Genomic DNA, 25,752 nt, shown 5'->3' with positions numbered 1-25,752 from the left:
AAGCACAGAAGAAAATATGTTGTTGTCTTGAACCAAGGAACAAATAAAGTGAAGTGTTTCATATCTTAATTTTGTTGCTGATTGCTTGGCTATATCACTGATCAGGACTCATCAAACTATGCACTTTTAATGGATAAATTTGGATGCATGTAAAAATAATAAGACTTTAAAACACTTACATTTAGCTTGCCCCTTAAACATTTCCACCAAAACCCAATTCATGACTTTATTCCTGAAACCATTAGTCTCAACTTTTCTCAATATTTTCTTTTGCCTACATCCATAGAAAAAGTGCCCTTAAAAAAAAAAAAAGGTGCCCTTGTCTCATTGCCCATTCACTGCCTCATCCTTCAAAGATAACTTTGCCATTACACCTACTTCCAGCTCTACTGCCAACGTATTCTCTGAAGGAGGGCCCACAGATCTTCTTTTTGAGCAATTCTTTTATTTTATCCCATACAAGAAATGCTCAACCAGTTAATTTCCAATGACCCTTCTAGTTCTAAACATCTAGTAAAGAGTGTTAGAAGAATTAATCCTGATAAACACTATCTTAACGGAAAAAAACATCCCAAGCTTAAAACAAGATCTTTTGGAGCTAAGGTTTTCTTCCTCTTCTGTGACCTTATCTCATTTGCTTTCTTTCATTTCCAAGTATTGCCATACACCTGAATGCTGGTGCTTTAGCTTACGACTATAAACACAAAGGGGGTCATACTTGTTCATTAGCTTGGTCAGCACATTCTCTGGATGTAGAAGAATAACAATTTTCTTGCTTTGGAAGCAGGACTGAAAACAATGAACGTGGTTACCAAAAGGAAAAACAACAACAAAATTGGCATCTCTACTATAGCAATGGGCAAAAATAACTATTACCACATAATATTGTCTTAAAGTCCATGTATATAACAAATGCAGTTAAATTGGTCACCTTCACTATGACTTTACACATCTTCTTTTCTGAAATCAAGTTTTCTCACTCATATTAGTAATACCTGGTTCAAAAAATCAGTATAACACACACAGAGAGAGACACACACAGAAACACACACAGACACACACACCTCTCTATCTCACATCTCTCAAATAAAGGAAGACCTTAAATACAAATAAACCCCATAATGGGGTGACCAGTATGTCCCTGAAACAATTAAGATCATTTTCATTAATATGATGAAAGAATGTTAATTAGCCATATTCAAGGTGTATCTTACAAAAAGCACATGTGGGACAATGTTTATCAAAGCATGTTAAATTAGTTGTTAGGGTTTTGTATGGTCCATCCCAGCAGCTTCTTCTCTGGATATGCCTTGTTCTTTACTACCACAATTTCTTTACTCAACAGCTAACATACCTTCTTCTTAACCTACGTTTTATATATCCTTCAAAGCACAAATCAAGTTACCCTCTCTTCCAGGAAAAGCCCCATTACTTCAGTGAAAAGCAATTATACTTTCTCATGAATCAAAAGTGATATATCCTGCTGCCACTCTTCTTACTTACCTTTTTCTAATTTACTGAGTTATTAGTAATAAATGTTTTTTAGTAACTTTGCATCAAAAATCAATTAAGACCGGGATCCCTGGGTGGCGCAGCGGTTTGGCCCCTGCCTTTGGCCCAGGGCGCGATCCTGGAGACCCGGGATCGAATCCCACGTCGGGCTCCCGGTGCATGGAGCCTGCTTCTCCCTCTGCCTATGTCTCTGCCTCTCTCTCTCTCTCTCTCTGTGTGACTATCATAAATAAATAAAAATTAAAAAAAAAAAACTTAAAAAAAAATCAATTAAGACCCTAGTATGTGGCAGGTACTTTATGATATACCTATCACCTTCATCAACCAATTTGAGGAGAAAGATAATGTCTATTAATAGTTTTAATCCTCATAGCACCAAGAAACATTACCTTGAATTTAGTAAATACTAGTGGTATAAATGAGTTAAAGCTACACACACTCTGATTATGATATTAAATGATAGCTTTGACTTTTTAAATGAAGTTTTCTCTAAGACATTTTTCTCATCTTCAGGATGTGGTGACTGATTCAACAAGTATTGATTGAGCATCTACTATGTGCAGGAAGTATACCAGGTCCTTGAAGTATATCCAAACAAAGCACAAAATTGCTCCTTTCCTTATGGAATTTTTGAGGATGGAGATAAATATTAATTATGATAAATAAATAATATACATGATAAATTAAAAAGTGGTATTTCTATGAAAAATTAAAACCACTAAGGAGGCTCAGGAGTGCTTTGGGAATCAAGTAAATTAAGAAGGGAGAGTAAGGTAAACCCTATAGAAAACAGTCATAACTGTAGCCAGGCTAACTAATAGAAAAAGAGAGCATAAATTACTAATATCAGAAATGAAAAGAAGTGACATCAATATCATACGTACAGACATTAAAAGGATAATAAAAATAATAACATAAGTAATTCTATACCCACAAATTTGATAACCTAGATGAAATAGACCAATTCTTTGAAGACAGAATCTGTGAAAAGTCATACAAGAAACAGACAACCAGAATAGGCATGCATATCTTAAATAAGTTGAATCAATAATTAATAACCCTCCAAAACGGAAAGCAGCAGGCCCACATGGATATATTATTGAATTATACCTAACTCTCATAGAAGAAGTTACATCAAAATTCTACAAACTCTTTAAGAAGGTAGAAGCAAATGTATACTTCTTAATTTATTTAAAGAATTCAGGATTATTCTGAATTCCAAAACTATACAAAAGACATAAGAAAACTATACGCCATATCTCTCATGATAGATGATAAATCCTCAGTAAAATATTAGCAAATTGAATCCGACAATATATAAAAAGAATTATACACAATGACCAAGTGGGAGTTATTTCAGATATATGTAAGGTTGATTTAATATTTGAAAATCAGTTAATGTTATCCATCACATCAACCACTTAAAAAAGAAAAATCACATGGTCATATCAATAGAGGCACAAAAGCATCAGAAAAAAAATCCACTATCTTTTCATGACAAAAACTCTGAGTAACTTAGGTATAGAGGGGGAACTTTTTCAGCTTGATAAAGAACAAACACACACACACACACACACACACACACACACACACAAAGCCTACAGCTAACATTATACCTAACAGTGAAAATCATAAAGTTTTCCCTTTAAGATGGGGTATAAGGTACGGATATCACCACTAATCACTCCTTTTCAGCATTATACTGGAAATTCTAGGTAATGTAACAGGCAAGAAAATAAAACAGAGGGTATTCTTATTGGGAAAAAGTAAAGGTGTCTTTCTTTTAGATGATATGATCATCTCATAGAAAATCTGAAAGGCTAGAGACTACATGCAGTCAAATACACACATAAACACACAAATTCTGGAACCAATAGTCAATCAAATCAAGGTTCCAGGATACAAGGTTAATACATAAAACTTAATGGCCTTCCTACATACCAGTAATGAATGAGTGGCATTTGAAATTTTAAAAATCTCATTTACATTTGCACCCAGTGTGTGAAATATTTAGAGATAAATATAGCAAAATATGTACAAGACTGATAGGAGGAAGACTATAAAACTGATGAATAAAACCAAAGAACATCTATAAAAAATAGAGAGATATTCCATGTTCATAGATAGGAGGACTCCATATTATCAAGATGTCAATCTTTCACAACTTAATCTATGGATTAAAGGCAATCTCAGTAAAAATTCCAGAAAGTTATCAATAATGAAAAAACAATTTCGAGGTATATATGGAGAGGAAAAAGACCCAGAATAACATAATATTGAAGGAATAATTGAAGAATATTGAAGAAAAATAAAGTTAAATCACTGACACTATCTAACTTTAAAACAAACTATAATGCAACATTAATCAAGATACTGCAGTTCTGGTGAAAAAATTGACAAAGAATCAAGTAGGCTGGATAAAGAGCACCAAAATAGACCTACCTAAATATAGCCAACTGATCTTTAACAAAGGAGAAAAGACAATACAGTGGAGCAAAGATAGACTCTTTGGTAAATAGCACTGGACTAGCTGAACATCCATTTGCAAAAAATGCCATCTGGACACAGATCTCACACCCTTCAAAAAAGTGACTCAAAAGGATTACAGACCTAAATGGAAAATACAAAATTATAAAATTCCTAGTAGATAACATAGGAGGGGACCTAGATAACTTTGGGGATGGGCGTGAATTTTCAGATATAGCAGCAAAGTAATAGCCATGAAAGACATCACTGATAAAGTGGACTTCATTAAAATTAAAACCTTCTGCTCCATAAAAGACAGTATCAAAAGATGAGAAAATAAGCCACATATTCAGAGGAAATATTTGTAAAAGATACATCTGGAAAAAGAACTATTATCCAAAATATGCAAAGAACTCTTCCAACTATAAGAAAACAACCAACCTGACTGAAAAATGCTAAGGTCAAAGACCTTAACAGACTCGTCATCAAAGAAGATATATAACTGACAAAGAGTCGTGTTAAAAGGTACTTCACATCCTATGTCGTGAGGGAAATACAAGTTAAAACACAAAGAGAAAGGTGCCTGGGTGGCTCAGTCCGTCAAGCGTCTGAGTCTTGGTTTCAGCTCAGGTCATGATCTCAGGGTCCTGCGACAGAGTACAGAGTCTGCTTGAGTTTCTCTGTCTCTCTCCTTCTGCCCCTCCCCACCACTCTTTCTCCTTCTCTAAGATAAGTAAGTAAATCTTTTAAACAACAAGATACAACCCATCTATTAGAGTGGTCAAAATCCAGAGCACTGACAACATCAAATGCTGCTTAGAGTGTAGAGCAACACAAACTCCCATACCTTGTCAATGAGGGTGCAAAATGGTGCAGCCACTTTGGAAGACAATCTGGCAGAGGCTTTTTTTTTTTTTTTGCACAAGTGAATATACTTTTTTTTTTTTTTTTTTAAAGTGAATATACTTTTATGACATGATCCACCAATCTCACTTCTGGATATTTACCCGAAGGTGTTAAAAATTTATGTCACACAAAACCTGCACATGGATGTTGATAACAGTTTTATTCATAACTGCCTAAATTTGGAAGCAGCCAAGATGTCCTTCTGCATGTGATAAACTGTGATGCATGCAGACAGTGGAATAGTATTCAGCACTAAAAAGAAATGAACTATTGAACCGTGAAAGACATAAAGGAATTTTAAATGCATATTATTAAATAAAAGAAGCCAGCCTGCAAAGGCCACATACTGTATGTTTCCAAGTATATGATATCCTGAAAAAGGCCAAACCGTAAAGATGGTAAAAAGACGAGTGGTTGCCAGGGATGAGGGGTGGGGAGAGGGGAAAGGATGAGTAGGCCGATCACAGAGGGGTTTTAGGGCAGTGAAAATATTCTATGTGATACTCTAATGATGGATACATGGCATTACACATTTGTCCAGACTCATAGAAAGTACAACGCCAAGAGAAAAATATAAACCTTGAACTTTGGGTGAAAATAATGTGTTATGTAAAGTCATCCATTGGTGACAAATGTACCAATCTGGTGGGGGGATATTAATAACATGGAACACTAGGAATCCGTGGTGGCAGGAGGCATATGGGAAATCTCTGCTCCTTTCAATTTTGCTGTGAATCTAAAATTACTCTAAAAACATAAAGTCTAAATTAAAAAAAAAATAAAATGTAATAAATGAGTCATGACTTGAGGAACTTAGCCTGGAAAACACCTCAGAGAAGATGTATATCATAAAACACACACACATTTTACAAGGTTAGAGTATCTTTGGAAGTATGCTTTAACGTACTAAATTATACATAATTTCCCTCTGGGTAAAAAAGGCTTATCTGGGGAATAGACAGTAGAATTTTATTCTATATCCTTCTATGACTTTTGGATTTGAAACACGTGATTGTATTTCTATTCAAAAATTAAATAAACTAAAATATTTTATAGGAAAATTATGAAGAATTCCTAAATCCAGCTCAAAATATTAGGGAAGCATTTCATAAAACTAGGACATTGGAATAGTCTGGCCTACTTTATGCCAGTTAGCATTTGCTGCATAACAAACCACCCTAAAACTGACTAAGTTAAATCAACAACTATTTATGTAGCTCATGATTTTCTGAATCACCAATTTAGATTGAGATCATATAGACAGTCCTTCAGGTGTGGGCCTGGTTTTGCTGATAGTGCCCAGGCTTTTGGATTTGGGGGGTGCCTGAGGCTGGATGGTCTGTGACCAGCATGACTGCGACCTCTCCATGTTGTCTCCCTCTCTTAGCAGGCTGGCCTTGGCTTATCACACGGTCGTCAGATGAGTCCCACATCACCAGAGTGCAAGCAAGCTGCGGTCTCTTGAGTCTTGATCTGCAAATTCTCACATGATCACGACCTCACAAAGCCAGCCATGTTATGGGGTAGGGAAAAGAGCTCCATCTCTTGAGGGGAGGACGTAAAAGATTGTCATAGTTTCATAATCTTCTACAACTAAAAAATGATAATTAACAATATTAATGCTGAATTACTCTTAGAATAGAGATGTAAGCTGTATCATTGTGTCCTGGCCAAGTCTTCGTATTTTCAATTGAGGGAGCTATAGTTTACAATAAATCATCTCAATTATGAATGTGATTTAAAACATGTCTGTGCTCCTGACTTCAGAGTTTTGGGGATATATCTACGTCCTTTTGCAATAAGCTTTTTTCATGAAAATTAAAGCCTCCCTAGTAGATGTTTTTTTCCATGCTAATTTCTAACATGACACAGCTCCTGTCATATCATCATATTCTCATTTTCCATTTTCCAAAATATTCACCTTTTCTTTTTTATAGCCTGTATATGAGAAAGTGGGCAAATGTCTTAAATTTGATTCTGATCCATATAAAATAGGGTCAAAATATTAATTTCCTATTTATGTATGACATTTTCACATTACTCTGTTTTTAGCTTTGAGTACACAAAGGAACGTTCTAGTTTCTGATGTCCTGTAACACCTGCACCTTTTATGCAGCATATGCCATTGTTCCTTTCCTCCATACGTTCTCTGGGTTCATCTCTAAGTATGTATTTTAACCAGATTGCACTTCATGAATTCTTCAAAAGGTCATATAGCTTATGTATCTTTAATCAAGACTTGGATTGAGCTGCACCATTTCTACCATTTATGAGCTCTTTGAAATTAGACTTAGTTCACCTTTCTAAATTCAGCTTATGTAGCTATGAAGTAGGAATATTGCTATCTTCTTCATGTGGTTTCCATAAAACTAAGAAAGAGTATGTGAGGGAACCCTGGGTGGCTCAGCGGTTTAGTGCCTGCCCCTGGCCCAGGGCGTGATCCTGGAGACCTGGGATCGAGTCCCACGTCAGGCTCCCTGCATGGAGCCTGCTTGTCCCTCTGCCTGTGTCTCTGCCCCTGTGTGTGTGGTGTCTCATGAATAAATAAATAAAATCCTTTAAAAAAAGGAGTACGTGAATATTAGCTGCTTCCTTGGCCTCCTTTGTTTTTCAACCATTTACCACCTCTTCTATCTCATGTCACGTATGTTAAGAATAAAAGCTTGAAGATTCAGTTGCTCCTCACAGAGAGACCCTCACCATAGCAATGACCCACACCATTTACTCCACACCCACAACTAGATTATTGGTCTCACAGCAAGGGCATCCCAGTTGTGTATTTATTCTGATAACTGGGTGGGGTTCTTCACCACCCAGTATGTAGGGTGAGAATGATAAAGGTTATGACAGTGATGATAATATAATCGTAGCTATCACATTTTGGTTTAATACTAATCTCCATATCAAAGAAGCTCTATTCTTATTCCCATTTTAGAGATAACACACTGAGCTTCAGAGTTGAACTGCCTGGGTTACAATAGCTATTAGGAGATGGAACAAAGATTTTAAATCCAATTCTATTACACTCCAGATGTCTTGCTCTTAAACATTTACCCCATACTGTAAAATTGAATATAGTTGTGAATTTTTCATTGATTTGCTGACATGAAAGCTGCCACTAATCATATTTATGATTTTTCAATAAAAGCTTTAAAATTTTTTCTAGACCCAAGTGGTATTCAGGCACAACAGAAAACGTGAATTTGAGAAAAAATGACTACACGCCATAATAGGATCAGATATAAATTAGGCCTAATTACTTGAGTCTAGTAAGACTGGAATGTGGACCTGCAGTGATGATAATGGGATTCAGTGGACATACGTTGTGGGCTCTGGAGAATGGGGTGATAGGTGGCAATTATCATTAGTGACTTTTGAATAAAGATGTTGGAGTCTTCTCACTCATTAGACCAAACAGTTCAATGGTCATTAGAAGTGGCTGTAAAAGGCACTGAAATACCATCAGAAAGGGGGTAATGATTATCACTGTAGCAACCTATTATTTCTATAATGGCGATGTGATTAAGAAATCAACATTAGACATTATTCTCCATCAGCTGTGGCTTTTAGAAGCTGATGACAGTGGTCACAAATCAAACTTGGAACAGTTTCTATACCTTTAGTGGAACTCCTATGGCACAGACCACTTTCTTTTCCAACTGTGACTTTAATTTGAATATTATCAGGGGCAGGTCAAAACAGATGTGCTATAAATCACTCCAGAAGTTTGGTCAGAGTTGGAGGCATACACAGAACATTCCCTGTGATAAAGAGACTGCAGTTTTACAATCATAGTTTATTACAAATCTCTCAGGAACAAGAACACAGATGCGGTTGTCACTTTTTTTTTTTTTTCTTATGCGCTGGTTGTAAATACAAGATGCGATGCTTTGTTGAAGAGTAATACATCACATCACGAGGACACCACCACCCAGATTCTCTGTTAGGAGAAGGAATTGGGTGGAATACATAGTAAATTAAAAGATGTAAAAACTATACGAGAGGACATTATGCTTAAAGAAACAAATTCTAATTATTCTGAATAAGACTCTGAATTCTTAAAGTCTGACCTAAATGACAATTATAATTGGATATTTACAATGAAAAATATGTAGAGAACCTACAAGCAATAAGTCAGTGATTATGCACTTGCTAAAAACATGTGCTCGGCATTTTTTTAATTCCCTAATTAAATCCTAATTAGGATGTGCAGTGGAGTGTTAATTTTTGCTAGCTATACCTCCAGGGCATTTTTTACACCTTCAGAAGCCTAAGCTTATTCAGATATGTAAGAGATAATTATCAATAAAAGGACCACCACATTGTTGGCTTGGAGAGTTGCTTATGTGTGGTTTCAGTCTCTACCTAAACAGCCCAGGGGACCTGTGTGTGATGATGAACTCTAACACTGTCCTCAGCTGCCTAATAGGTAAAGTATGACTGTTTCTGCATCCTCCAGCCAGAGTTTTCTTTAAAAAACAAAACAAAACAAAACCAGAAGCCTGTGGATATGCTCAGCAAATCTGAATACGAGGTGGACTGCCAGTCAGAGGTATTCCACCTTTGGCTCCACATAACAACAGAGTGTGGATGTCTAATCTGTTGCTTCAGTCTCAAAATCCACAAAACCTGCTTTGACTTTATATCCTATCCATTACAATTAAAGGACAGTTTTGAGTTAAGAGTTGACCATTATTCTTCTTAATTATTCTCCAAAGATTTTCTTGGACATGGTTTCCTTTCTTATTTTTTTTTTTTCTGGATTGTCAACTCTTATATAAACTTTCTTTTCTGTTCTCCAAGCTGCCAAAATATTCGGTCAACTTATATATTAAGGTCCTACATTATGTACTGAGTAAGACATGTGTAAGGAAAACCAAAGCTCCATCCTCAAGAAGCCCGTAATCTAGAAAGGAGAGTGATGATAGTCATGGCAACGCTATTATACTACTAATAACAGTAACAACCAACAATTATTTCATTCTTGTTGTATTCCAGGCTCTTTATAGTTTTCTCATACACAGTCTTCTATATCATCCCTTCCGGCAACTTTCAGATGCAAAGGAGGCAGTTTTTACATAGCTCGTTCATATGGAAATGAAAATCAGAAAAGTCAAAGAAGCTATGTCTAGAAGTAGCAGAGTCAGGATACCGCACTTCTCACCCTTTCTCTGGACAAAGACAGGTGTATGACCAGAATAGGAGATGTCTTAAAACTGTGACATGTGTAGCAGATAAGGAATTTGAGGTAAGAAACCTAGATGAGAGAAGATTATGAGTATGGAGGTGATGGTGGTGGTGATGGAGAAGGCCACGGAGTACGGTATCTATTGGCACACGGAAGAGGAAGAAAGAACCGAGAGTTATGGACTCATGGTCCTTGAGGGTAGTTTCTAGGGAAGATTTTATTAGTAAGAACTCTTCATTGACAATCACAAATTTTATTTTTTTAATTTTTAATTTTTCTGTCTAAAAATGTTAGCTATGAGACTGGACAATTATTTGGAGAAACTGGAAGAAATTCCTTCTTCCCCCCTACTTTGTTATCCAATAGTACATCTCATTCATTTTGAACAACAGCTGTCCATAAACCATAAACATTTTCTAACAATATTTGATTGACTCAATTTCTTACCACCGTCTCTTGCCTTTGCCTTCACAAATCATGTTCTATTTGTAATATCAGGTTTTCTTCAAAGACTTTTAGGTGGATATAATATCTCCAACTCCAGTCTTGCCCTACTCCAAATTCTGAACTTAGGCACCTTCCATCTGCTAAGGCTGTTTTTCTCTTAGCTAGCATATGCACTGTTTGAAATGTCGTGCAGCCAAACTCTGAGATTCAGGGAATGAATAAATAGATCATCTCCTCCTTTAAGACACCAGAACCAGTGTCACCTCCCATAAGAGTTTCCAATTTTTTTGCCTAGACAACCAAAACTTTAGTGTATACCTGCTCTTGGAAAATTGTGATCTTGCCCCCCCCCCATTGATTGGATACTCAAGAGGTCTCTCTTTGGATTAGGTGTGTCATCTCTTTGCTCCATCATCTCAGTGATATAACTTGGACTTAACTAGTGTTGGGAATCTTGGGAGACAGTCATGCTTGCTGACTTGACATGGAGTCAAACGAGGTTTTGGGGAATGTTCTTGCTACTGGATTTTTGGTCAAGTGGTAACACTGTCAAAGACAACACTGTCAAATTATGAAATATATGGAGAGGCCAAAACAGGAAGCATTCTGAGATAGGTTTCCTCACACCTTGGGGTATATAACAAAAAAGGAAAGAAACACAAATGTCTATTAAGTTAAAGCATTTTCACAGTCACTCTCAGCGACTTCTCAACAAAATCAGTTGGTAGTTCCATCCCAATTTTATAGATAAGAATTCTTAAGCTCGTAGATGTTAAAGGATTTACCCAAGGACCCATAGCTAGGAACTAATAGAGCCAGGATTTGAATTTAGTTATGAATCTGAATCACTCTCTTGAATATTCAAAATCCACTTTTACCAATCTCATTTATCCAATGTAAAACATTGTAAAAGAGTCCTTCCCAGATGACACTTCCACAGTTTTATGCACTTTATTTCTATTCATAATTTTAATAAAACCTTCAGTAGACTCATTTTTAAAATCACACTTTCATTTTGCTCTCTGTGATATCAGTGGAGAGCAACTGTCAACAGATGCTAAAGTTTACAGATCATTAAATTCTCCTCCACAACGCATCCTCAGAAATGCCCTGGTGTCAAAAGACCTCCTCTTTTCCATCTAAAAGGATTGGTTTTAGAACAGTTTTGCTCAAAACTTCTAACTTAGTCAATTTTCTCCAATGTGTAATTAACCTGAACAATTCCGGAGATAAGGGCAGCTGTGCAATCAATGACACCTGGGCTCTTCTTTGCATCTGTATTCTATCTTCTCATCTGCTGAGCTCCCCGCCTTCCCTTATAGACCTTCCCTGGGTCAATTAAAGACTATGGGACAGATGGTTCTTCAACAAACTACAGGAGAGCACATGTTGTTTGGGAAAAATCAAGGGGGAAAAACTCCTACTAGTTTAAATATCTGTCTGTCCCTCACTCCCTGCTTCACACACACACACACACACACACACAAAAACCTTACAGCATGTTACTCTATGTGAAATGTACTTCCTCCATATTTCCAACTCCAGAGATGGAAAATGATGAATCATCCTTAAAACCATAGCTTAGTTACCATTCTTTTTAAAAATTCCATCTTGAGGGACACCTGGGGGGGCTCAGCAGTTGAGCGTCTGCCTTCAACCAAGGGCGTGATCCTGGAGACCCAGGATCGAGTCCCAGATCGGGCTCCCTGCATGGAGCCTGCTTCTCCCTCTGCCTGGGTCTCTGCCTCTCTCTCTCTCTCTCTCTCTCTCAAATAAATAAATTCTTTTAAAAATATTTTTAAAATTCCATCTTGACTTATTCAATACAATTATGTTCTATTTGAACTCCATTTGTACTTTTATTCATTCCACAAGAAATGTAGGTTACCATTTTTTATAGTATGGCATTACATTTTATATGTCTGTATCCCTCACTTCTCTGTATGCTCTAACATGCAGGGCGCCTGTGTCATTACTACCTAAATATCACCAGTGCAAAGCACAGTGCCTGACAAATATTTGCTGATGAAAGCATGCTTTCTCATTCAATTATTTATATCTCTTTTCAAAAATATATTCAGCATTCGCTATAGGCCAGTCATAGAAAGACTTCTTAGATGACCCACAATGATCGCTTCTTCTTAGAATCTATATCCCTGCATTGTTCCTCTTCCTTGGGTGAAGGTTATGCCTAGAGATTAACAAACAGAATACAGCCAAAGTCATGAGTTGTCTTTTCTATGTGTAAGTCATACAATACTGAGTCTTCTATCTTTATGGCACCCTCTTTTTCTTTCTGGTTTTGATGAAGCAAGGTGCCACGTTGGAGAGGTCCATATGGCAAATAATGCTTGGCCATATGGGAAAACAGCCTGCAAGGAACTACATCTTTCCAACAACCATGGTAGTAAGCTAGAATCTAGATCTTTCCCCCACTTAAGCCTTTAGATAAAACCATAACCCTCCTTAATACCTTGACTACAGTTTTATAAGACTCTGAAACAGAGGACCCAGACATACTATGCCAGAATTCCTACATCAAAACAACTGTGAGATAATACATAGGAGTTATATTAACCTAGCAAGGTTGGGGGGTAATTTGTCATGCAATAATACGTAACTAATACAGGGCTGACACCCCATTAAGTGCTGGCAGTGTAGTGATGAACAAGACTTTTGTTTGTTTTGTTTTCTGTCCATATCTAGTAATCAAATAAAAATTGTTTCATCTAAATTTAGAAATAGCTCAGTATTCAATTTATGTGGAACTCTCTTTGTTTTTTTTTTTTTTTTTTTTTTTTGTGGAACTCTCTTTGAATGGTTTGCCAGATATTCATTGCCCAGTAACAGGCTAAAACTTACTGTCTTAAACTGTGACTGATTATTTCCTATGAGAGTCTTAGTTGTTTTCAGGGTTTCCCTACTGATTTTGCCTGGGTTTGATCACGCGTCTGCACTCACATGGCTGGTAAGTCCAAGAAAACCTCAGTCACATGTCTGGCAGCTGATCATGGTTATCAGCTGGGGTGCCTCGGTTGCTTCCATAACAGTTTCTTAGCCTTCAATGAGCTGGATTGGATTTCTGACGTGGCAGCTACAGGTCAGTGTCCCAAGAAGGAAAGTCACGATGCACAAGTACCTTTCAAGCCTTGCAACAAGTTTGCTGATGTCCCCACTGGCCAAAGACAGTAATGTTGTCAAGCCCAGAGTGAATGTGAGGAAGAATGAATATAAGTTTATAGTTACCTAAAGTCATGATTTATTGGGATCCATCACTGAAAGAATCTACAATAAATGGTATTGACATTTAGCTGAATAGAGTTGGTCTTAGGATATTATAGCTTAAAAGAAACTTAGGGGACATTTTTTCAGTCCCTTCATCATATAAATAAAAGAAAAGATATAATCAGAACAAATCAATTGCTAATTAAAGAACAGACTTGATATTCAAATTCAAATTCTTTTTAATCCATCATGCCCTTTGCCCTACAACTCACATTGCTTGATTTTCAACCTCAAACCATTCAAAGAATTTTACAAAGAGAAGGTCATGATGTACTACTATGGGTCACAGAATACAATTCCAAACTACCAGATTCCTCTTCCTTTGGCCTGAGGTATTTTAGTGCAGAAATATGTTAGTACTCTAGTAATTAGAAACTGTCTATCTCAAACCATACCATGACGTGCTAATTATTTGAGGAGTTACCAGTATTAAACCAATAGATAGTAAGTTTTCTCCCACTAGCAATTAGGATCTAGTAATCTACACCGTTGTTTTTATAAAGGTCCACCTCAAGAGCAATTAGCAAAATATCGGTCAGATCATAACCAACTAGACATCTGATTTTTTATCTTCTCCAGGTTTATTGATATAGGTCGAAACTATTATTTCCTTATTCTTTCCATGCTAAAATAAAACTAGCCTGGGTATTGGTACAGATCAGCATAAAGACCTTCATTATACAGGTAAAAGCTTCTGATTTTTCAGGCCTGGATTATTATAATTCTCATTTTCTGGAGATTTTGTTCATGATGATTTCTCTGATGCAGCTCCTAGAAAATGCAGAAGTTGAATCTTCATAAGAATACACCTGTCTTTGTAAATTATTCCCATTTTGATATCCATGCACATGATCCTATCTAATCTCTAATGAAAGGATTCATATTTAAGAACTGGAGGGACAGCAGCTTTCTGCTTCACTATTTTTCTTATACTCTGAACCATCAGATCATCCTGGGTACAAGCCTGACTTTCCAATTTTACTTTCCTAGCTAGAAAAGCCATGATCATCACTGAAGAAATTCTCCTGACATCTGTATTGGACATTATTTGAAAGAAACTCACTAATCAACTGCTATTTTTTACTATTAATTTAATTTCATTTTAGGACAAGCATTTGCTCTTTATAGATTATTCTTTCCTGTCTACTCTGTAACACATTTTGTAAATCTTGCAATTTTTTTTTTTAAATATAATATGCTCTTGTAAAGCTTTGGTGAGGAAGCAAGAAGGATTTAATCAGAATTATTTTTAAGTACCAGTTCCATCACTTATTTGGTTTCTGATTTTGAGGAAGCTCTTTTACTTTTTTGAGACTATACTTATCTACTTACACATAAAGTGAAAATCTACCCAAAGGAAATATGTTTTAAAAAGGGATACATTTCCCTATAGTAAGAAGTTTGGAAACTATAAAATCTCAGGAAGTGATAATTGCTTGAAATATTACAATTTCTAATAATATTTATTGCTTTCTACTCTGATATTGTTGAGTCTTCTAAAATTGGTTGTGACATACTTTTTCATGAGGATTATACTTTATTTACCTTTATATCCTTAATATACTGCACAATATTAGAAGTTTTCCAAATAATTCCTCACACATTTTTTATTTGATACTCACAGAAAAGCCCTATGAGATAAGCAAATGTTATTACTTCCCTTTGCCAAATTTAGAAACTGATATCAGGAAAGTGAGGAATCCAAGCTTCTTAAAGTGAGTACAGTTGACCCTTGAACAAACACAGGGGTTGAGGGTGTCTACCCTACATGCTGCTGAAGTCCATGTATAACTTTTGACTCCTCAAAGAGTTAATTGCTAATAGCCTCTTCTTAACCAGGAGGCCTTGTGGATAATATAAACAGTTAACTGACATATATTTTCTATGTTATATGTATTGTATAATATATTCTTAGCACAGAGTAAGCTAGAGAAAAGAAAATTTTATTAATAAAATCATACATAAGAGAAAATACATTTACAGTCCTATACTATTTTTATTGAGAAAAAAAATCCACATTTAAGTGGAATTGCACAGGTCAAATCTATTGTTGTTCAAGGGTCAACTGTTATCTAAAAACAAGAAGAGCTGTACTATATCAGCTCCCAGTCTTCTTTATCCCATAGTACTTCCTGGTATTTATTTATACTAAAGGATCCCCACCAGAGAGAAGTGAGACATACATCCCCAGCACTTGTGAAAGGTGAAGTCTAAAATGTCCTGTTCAGGTAAAAAAATTAAAAAATAAATAAATAAATAAATAAATAAATAAATAAATAAAATTACTCTTTTAATATGTAAAACTTCTAAATCAAAAACAGATTGAGGACATAGATTTAACTTATTGGAAATACTAATAGAATAATGATAAAATAGTTTTTAATGGTTTAATGCTCAAAATGTAAAGAACAAGGTGGGGTGGGTCCTAAAGGTATACTGGATGACTTCTTGCCTCCTTCACCTAATGGAATATCTTTTGTTGACTAGTTTGCTTCAAATAACATATGGTATGTTCTCCCCCATAAATATGAAAAAACATTTCCAGGGTTTATCAGACATTTAAAGGAAGACTAACAACTAACTAACCAACTAACTAAATAATTTTATATATATCAAGATCTATAAACAAATGAATCTCCATGCTGTAGCTTCAATGTGTTTTTTTTCTATTTGTGCTACCTCTGAAAGAGTCTTTAATATAAGCACCCATAAAACAAGAACAGAATGTTATGAAAAGTAACAAAACAAAAAAGAGATTTCAAAATTGCTAAAAATAAGACAAAAATAACTTGGAAGATAAAACTAACAAAATCTGATTTTGTAATGAAGACAAAAATTGTGAGAACAGAATAGAGTAATAATCTAAGATATATAATATCTTACTAATAATCCTCCCAAAAGAGAAGAAAAAAATTGAATTCAAGAATTAAAAAAAAAAGAAAGGATATCCCCCAGAGCTAAAGAACATCAGTCATCAATATTAAGAGGTCTTCCTAGTAATTTAAATGATTCATGCCTAGACACCACTACAAAATTTCAGGATCTTAAGAAATAAAGGGAATATTCTAAATTATTCTGAGACAGAGGTCAGTATGGAACAGAACAGTAAGTTCCTCACAAATAAACTAGAATGTCAGAACCTAGTGGAAATGTTTTAAGGATTAAATGATGTTTTACTTCGTATCGAGCATATAAGAAAGAAATATATCTCCATATATATATATGCAGGCTGATGCACTCAGACACCTCCATTAACACACCAGTCCTTGGGAAGTAATTTGAGAAGATGTTCCCATAAAATAAAAAAGAGAGAAAAAATACATGGAATAAGGAAATAGTTCCAACCACAAAAAAAATAATAATAATAAAAGAAATTTTCAGGATGAAAACTGTAGGGCAAGCATAAAGAGTTATCAAACCAGAATAAAGCAGAAGGTTACAGATATTCCAGAACCATCTATATTGGATGGTATTTGGAATGTGACTGCACATATTTGATAATATTATTTATTAATTTTCAACTTACAAACAACTTATAAGCAAACTATTTATATGATAAGTATGTTACAAAAGAGTATATACACATAACATGTAATGTCACATATAGGAAAGGAGATTATAAAAGCAGACACACAGTGGACAGGAGTTGGAATGTGAAAAGAATAGAAGACTACGGAAGATAGTAAGTGGGTCCCGGCATATTCATCTTATAAAGGGAACTATAAAACATTAGTTATAGAAGACACTTAAGATGTGTATTATTTAAAAGACATAAGGCTAAGCAACACAGGAATAAAAATTATAACGGATTTTTGGGGAGCAAAAATAAATGAAAATTATGATGCGATTTCAATCCTTGCCCTGAGGGGAGAATAATCAATTAGTAAAAATACTGAACATTAAGCTCTTTAGGATGAGTACATTGCAGTGGATGTTGCGTCTTGCCCATATGCCTCTGGGCTTCACAGTTTCTATATGCTGCAGGTAACTGCCACCTGCATACATGTGTCACAGAACTTCTACCCACTGCTGGGGTGGGTCAAAAGTGCGAAGGAATTAACAATCACCAAGAGCAGAATTCAACAACTACCAGATGGAAAGAGGTACACAGATATAACAGCTCTTTCCACCAGCAAGTAGGCTATTTCTGAGGTATGTGTGCCTATTTTTTCCTGGATTTTTCCTATAGGATTAATCCCCACTCACTCATCAGGATGACTGACTCAACAATACAACCTCTGTTAGCTGTCTTTCCTTCCCTGTGTCATTTCCTTGTACCTTTCAAATAAACTACTTACATTTCACTCCTTGTCTCAGGATCTGCTTCTGGGAGGAAATGTAAATTAAGACATATATGTAGATATGAAATGAACCATAATATTAAAATGATTTAACCATGGAAGATGAGAAGGTAAACAAATTGCTTTTCACTGAAGCCCTTAAGAGTACTGTTTGACTATAAATGTTCTTATTTTGCTAGACAAATACTAATAGATGATTCAAAGAGATGGTATATAGATAGAAAGATGTCAATTCTCAAAGTTGTTAATTAATCTAGCTAATTTATAAAAGTCAATGAGGGAACTAAGCTGACCAATTCAAAATGTCCTCCAACTACCCATGACAGCCAGGTAGGGCAGTTGAGACACATCCCTTCCATATTGGGTTTTCTTATACTTCTGGTGTCCATGCCACTGTGAGGAATAATGGACAGAGATGGTGCCTGAGAAACTGCTGAGCTTACAACCCAGTTTATCCTATAGATCTACCCTCCACATGGTCCTTTATTATTAAACTGCAGTTATGTTCTCAGTACAAGCTTCTGCCAAAAATCCAGCTCAGGACTTCATGTGCTGCTTAGAAAATCAAATCCACACAGTCTTCCTCAGTCAACCTTATATTTCTAAATTTCTTGCTGACCAAGACAGGCATAGCTTGCTGACTGAGTCGTGTTCACCTAATTCTACTGATTTAGTGTATTCCATTGCACTAATGTAATGCAAAGTATTTCCAAACACATGGAACTGTATAATTATATATTTTCCTCTGCAAAGCCTTTAACCAAGCACATTTTACATACTTCTCAATTTATAAATTTCTATACTACAAAATAATACTTTTCTAATCAATACATAAATATGTTCTTCTCATGTCTTATGCTAAAATTAAGTCTCCAAGAAGGTGACTCCATCCTCCAGGACCCCCTTGTCGCTTTCATACCCTGATGTGCAACAATATTATCTCTTCAAGTGTGTTGTAATCCAGTTTGAAAACCATAGGGCACACTGTCATGAAAAAAATAGCCCTTCATCCTTTGAATAAAGTCTGAGATGTGGTAAACCTTATGCCTGGCTGTTAGATTCCAAGTTGTTGCAAATACATGGGAATTATCCAGAAGGTATTAAAAGCAGGTTGTATTTTGGGGACCTCTGAATACTTGGTAACCATGTCTTGATATTGCATAAACACTGGGTTCTTCACTGAGAATCATCTTACAGTAAAGCAATGCTTTTATCTTTTTACTAAAGTCACTTTCTGAGTCACACAGCAATGAGTGCACCCCATCAAATGGCCTAATTTGGGTCAAAAATTATATCCCTAACTTGACCATGGGTTCATTTGATGACAAATTTTAGAAAGGCAAATATTTTCTTTTTAGGAAATAGATATTCCTTAATGCCAGGCCCCCAAATTTTTATTGAAATCTTGTTGAGAAAAAGACATTAGGGTTGGTGATCAAGAAAAACTGAGACCCTGTTTTGAAAGACTTACAGAACTAGGCATAATTCTAGTTGGATCGATTATGATTAATTATAAAAAATATGATCCTTATAGAGATACATAACTAAGATATGCAAAATACCTGGTCTAGAAGATCAAGATTTTCCCTGACACCTGAAGCATGAATAGTGATTACCCAAGTGAAGTAGAAGATGATGCTGATTGCAGAAATGATGTTTTGAGTTGGGAGAATGGAAGATGGTAGAGTAGGAGGACCCTAGGCTCTCCTCATCCCCAAAATACAAGTAGATAACTAACAAATCATCCTAAGTATCCCAGAAGTTGACGTGAACACTGGAAAAACAAACTCCACAGCCAGATATAGAAAAAAGGCCACCCTGAAGAAGGTAGGAAGTGCCGAGACATGGTTTGGAAGAGAAACAGATCATGGTAACTTGGTCCTGTGGCCACAAAGAAGGGTGAGAGACAGACTAATACACAAGAGAGCCCCAGGGGAGATCGAATCCCCATTGCAATTGGCTTGGAAAGCGAGAGGGGCCAAATTTTGTAACTTCTTGCAACCAGTAGCACTTAAAGCCTGGAGTTTTGAAAGTCAGCTGACTTGACTGAGATAAAGCCCAAGGGCATTATATTGCTCTTGGAGAGGAGGCCGACAAATAACTTGCAGACGAACAGCATGGAAACAGTGATCTGAAGAGCAGCGGGCTACGCAGTGGGAAGGTCATTTGCTCATTGCGGAGTGCATCCCAGGGATGCAAAGACCCCTCCAGTAATAAAGGACCCGCTATTTTCCTTCCCTGGCCCTCGGGGTAATTACAGGGCCCATGTGAGAACCAGGGCAGCACTGACACTCACAACCTAATTTGCTTACACCAAGCTTCAGCCCTCACCACGCTCTGGTGGAATTGCCCTTCGCAGTCATGCCTACCTCGTCCCAGAGTGGCAGGAGCCCTGGAAGACAAGCCCAAATCCCTGCCAACACTTTGTCTCCTGAATGGAGAGTTTTGCAGGGCCTCAGTTCCAGTGGTGGTGGCAGTGGGTCCCATCTGATGAGGAGACCAGACGACACTTAGCTAAAATGTGCCACGTTCAGGCCAGGGACCAAACACTACTCACAATAAGCAAAAAATAAGCTCATGGGTTGGAAGAATAAATATTGTTAAAATGTCCATACTACCCAAAGAAAGCTATATATTCAATGCAGTCCCTAGCAAAATACCAATAACATCTTTCACAGAACCAGAACAAACACTCCTAAAATTTGCATGTGACTATGAAAGACCCTTAATAGCCAAAGCAATCTTGAAAAAGAAAAGAAAAGCTGTAGGCCTCACAGCTCCTGATTTCAAGTTATACAACAAAGCTGTATTAACCAAAATAGTATGGGTTCTGGCACAACAAATAGACTCACAGATCAACAGAACAGAATAGAAAACCCAGAAATGAATCCACAATTATATGCTCAATTAATCTTAGACAAAGCGGGAAAGAATGTCCAATGGGAAACAAGATTATCCCTTCAACAAATGGTGCTGGGAGAACTGGACATAAACATTCAGAAGAATGAAACTGGATCACTTCCTTACACCATAGACAAAAATAAATTCAAAATAAATTAAAGGCTTCAGAGTGAGACCCGAAACCCTAAAATTACTACAAGAGAACATAGGCAGTCACTTCTTTGACATCAACTGTATCAAGTTCTTTCTAGATATGTCTCTTGAGGCAAAGGAAACAAAAGAAAAAATGTACTACTGGGACTTCATCAAAACAAAAAGCTTCTGCACAGCAAAGGAAACAATCAACAAAACTAAAAGGCAACCTACAAAATGGGAGAAGATGTTTGGAAATGGCTTATCTGAGAAGTATGTATAAAGAACTTATAAAATTCAACACCCCAAAAAAACAAATAACCTAATTAAAATATCAGCAGAAGACATGTGCAGACATTTCTCCAAAGAAGACATACAGGTGACCCACAGACACATGAAAAGATGCTCATTGTCACTCACTCATCATCAGGGAAATACACATCAAAGTTACAATGAGCGAGCACCTCACATCTGCCAGAAGGGCTAAAATCAACAACGTAAGAGACCGTAGGTATCGGCAAGGATGTGGGGAAAGGGGAGACCTCCTGCACCACTGATGGGATTGCAACCTGGTGCAGCCACTCTGGAAAACAGTGCAGAGGTTCCTCAGAAAGTTAAAAACAGAGCTACCCTATAATCCAGCAATTTCACTACTAGGTATTTATCCAAAGATTATAAAAATATTAATCTGAAGGGATACATGCACCCTGATGTTTTTAACAGCTTTACCTACAACCGCCAAATTATGGAAACAGCCCAAATGTCCATCGATTGATGATGGATAAAGAAGAAGTGGTATATATATATATATATATATATATATATATATACATACACACACACACAGGAAGTGGTATATATATAATATATAATATAGTATATAATATATATAATATATATAAATATTATTTAGGCATAAAAAAGAATAAAATCTTGCCATTCGCAATGACATAGATGGAGGTAGAAAGTGTAATGCTAAGTGAAATAAGTCCGTCGGAGAAAGACAAATACCGTATGAGTTCAATCACATGTGAAATTTAACAAAGAAGCAAAGGGGGACCTTCACCCATTCACCCCCCCAAAAAAAAAGAAGCAAAAGGGGAAAAAGAGAAAGAGATGCAAGCCAAGAAACAGACTCTTAATTACAGAGAACTCTGATTACCAGAAGGGAGGTGGGTGGATGAGTTAAGTAGGTGATGAGGACTGAGGAGGGCACTTGTTGAGATGAGTAATGGGTGATGTATGGAAATGTTAAATCGCTATAAAATTGTGTATTAACAGAGAGAAGAGAAAGGGGAAAAAAAAGAAAGAAGGAAGGAAAGAAGGCAGGAGGGAAGAGGAAGAAAGAGAGGGAGGGAGTTAGTTATTGGGTGAAAAAACGTGGACAAAGGTCCTGAGACAGAGACCGGACGCCTCTAGAACAGAGATAACAGATCAGAGTGAAGACCACATCTTGCAGGCAAACATATTTATTTTTACAGGACAGTATTTTGTTGCGTTTTTTCTCTTAGCTTTCAGCCAAAATTTAAATGCGAGGAGACAACACAGAAATGGGAGTATCTGCTTTCAAATGGAAAATAAAAGGAGCAATAGTGGAGCCAGTCCCTCGTCTCACAGAAGACTGTACCAGTCTCCTGCAGCCCCGTTATTCTCTGCCTCTCTTGCCACAAGCCGCGTGCCCCAGGTGCACTCGTTTTATGAACTTACCTGCCTGGACAACTGCACTGGTAACTACTGCTCTGCTTCCAAGGGCCAGGAAGGAGGTGTCCTTAGTGATCCCTTCACTACTGTGCCCCCACTAGAGAACCCAGAAGGGGAGAGAAGCCCCAAGCCTCTACTGAATGGTTTATACATAAAGCATTTGAGGGACAAATGAAGGGTTAGGGTGACTGGGTCCAGGGGAGAGGAAAACAGCACAAGAGAAGAGGCTGGGGACTAACCAGGTACGAGGCCACATTAAAGCTGTTTTACTCTACCCTAGGGCCAGGGAAAAAGAACATGTTCAATGAGGAGTGAAGATAAGATTTGCAAAACAAGAATTCCAGTCCACTGGGGAGAAGGAGATGTTACCTTTGGTGTAAACTTTATAGTTTAATTTCCTATGTTGTTTCCTTTTTTTTTTTTTTTTTTTAATAAAATTGTGAGGTATCAATTGAGATCTCTCATCTGTCTCCAGACAGAAAATCCGCACAGTTTCTTAGGGCAACAGTGTCTTGTCCTAAGCCTCAGGTCCAGCAGATTTCAAGAGTTAAGCAGAAGTTTTATCCCCGACTACCTGTGTCCTCCCCATAACAGGAAGTGAAGTGGGGAGATAAGCTCCTTTCACAGGTGCTATGTTTATGTCAAAGATAAGACCTTCCCTACCTGCACAAGAAAGACTAACAACACCTAACAGGGCCTCAATAGTAATGTTTATAGTTTACCAGGAAGATAAGAAAATCTTGCTGTCTGCTTCCTTTGGGTGACTATGTCCTGATCAATATTTCAAAAGACACATTTAAGAAAAACATGACGTTCTCTTCTATGAGGACCTTAAAATACTCATTTAAATATTAAATCCAAAGCTCTACTCATATTCCTGCATATTCATGTGTCCAATGCTGCACCTTTTTAACATAGTTAAAATGATTTTTTTTTTTTTTTACTATAAAAATACTGCCTTTTGGGACACCTGGGTGGCTCAGGGGTTGAGCGTCTGCCTTTGGCCCGGGGCCTGATCCTGGAAACCTGGGATCGAGTCCCACGTCGGGCTCCCTGCATGGAGCCTGCTTCTCCCTTTGCCTGTGTCTCTGCCTCTCTCTCTCTGTGTCTCTCATGAATAAATAAAATCTTTAAAAGCAAATTTAAAAATACTGCCTTTTAAAGAAAGATGTGACAGAAAAAAAAAACACAAAAAGTTAAAAAGTTACCACTAAATAAGCCTTTAAATAAATCTTTGTTTTTATCTCTCCTGTAATAACAATTAAGATTAAAATGTCTGTATTTTTAAATGTGACTCTTAAAATAGATCAATGATTCACTTGGTCTTACGATCAAACAGATACTCCTGATCTGCTAAAATCATGAGCCTAATTTCATATATTATAACATTTGAAAACTATAACCTGATTTAAAAGTAAATCCTTAAAACAATTTTATAATGCACCAATTTATTGACTATGGAGGAAAAACAAAACATATTATATTATACACACATAACAATTGTATAGTATTTCCAAATCAGAGAAATGTTATACTTTTTCATTCATGTTTAAAACTAGTCGTATGCCTGCATTATTACTTTTATCATATTTTGAATAAATTAACTTGCTATAAAGCACATTAATAAATACTAATGAAAAAATGCATATGATCTACAATTATTCCTGTTTTGTGGGCCTTCAGCCATTTTTTTCTGTGCAGGTGGGGTGATATTTTTAAGACAATGATCATAATTTGTTATTCTCCTGTTATTCCCTTTTCAGTGAACACCTGTTGGTCTTAGAGCAGTGTGGACACCTCATGGCTATAATAATCTGGTTCCAGTCTGTTTACAGCCTTTCCCTAACCACAACCCCCTTGTCGCCCCTACAAACTGCCCCAGCCACACTGCATGTCTTTCTGCTCCTCACCTGTATCTAGCCTTTTATATATTTATTTGAGGGAGAGAACGAAAGAGAGAGAGAGAGAGAGAGAGCACAGGGGTGGGATGAGTAGAGGAAGAGAGAGGGGATCTCAAATAGTCTCCCCACCGAGCACAGAGCCCAACACGGGGCTCAATCTCACGACCCTGAGATCATGACTTGAGCCCAAACCAAGAGTTGGACACTCAACCTACTGAGCCACTGGGGAGTCCCATTTCTAGCCTTTTATTGTCACCAGGAGTTTGCACTTGATGTTTGCTCAACCTGGAATGCTCTCTGAAAGGTCTTTAGGACAAATCCAGTTGGATATTATCTTTATATCTCAACTCAAATGTCACCTCCATGGTTCAGGAATCCAACCCAAAGGGAATAAAAACATGAATTCCCAGGGACACCAGACCAATCCTTGGCACGCTTGCTATGAGAAGTGTGGCCTTTTCCCTGCCCTGCTGTGTGTCAAGGTAGGTGTAGTTTTGATGACTGTTTTCCCAATTTCCAGGTGAGGTGGCTTCTGGCTGGGTTTGGGCAATGGAAGGTGTTGATAGGATGGGAAGGCAAAGGGAAGAGATGACATACACAGCATTTCTGAGCATGGGCACATCTGCTGGTGGCTCCAGCTTCTTCAGACATGCCCATAAGATTTCAACTTCCGCCCAGGGCCCCATATTCCTGTTTCTGGTCACAAAGCCTACTATCTCTGCTTATCCTATAAACCCAATTTTTTTTTTTTTAAGATTTATTTATCCATAAGAGACAGACAGAGAGAGAGACAGAGACACAGGTCGAGAGAGAAGCAGGCTCCATGCAGGGAGCCCGATGCAGGACTCGATCCTGGATCCTGGGATCACGACCTGAGCCAAAGGCAGATGCTCAACCACTGAGCCACCCAAGCATCCCATAAACCCAATTCCTTAGCTGTTAAAGCTGCCCAGTTCTCAATTGGTTAATTCTCTATTTTTGAAGGTACTGAGGTCCTGTTCTAAAAATCTTC

Source organism: Canis aureus, chromosome 3 (assembly GCF_053574225.1).
Source record: "Canis aureus isolate CA01 chromosome 3, VMU_Caureus_v.1.0, whole genome shotgun sequence".
Classification (NCBI taxonomy): Eukaryota; Metazoa; Chordata; class Mammalia; order Carnivora; family Canidae; genus Canis; species Canis aureus.
The sequence above is the reverse complement of the archived record's forward strand: the minus strand, read 5'-3'. Positions refer to the sequence as shown.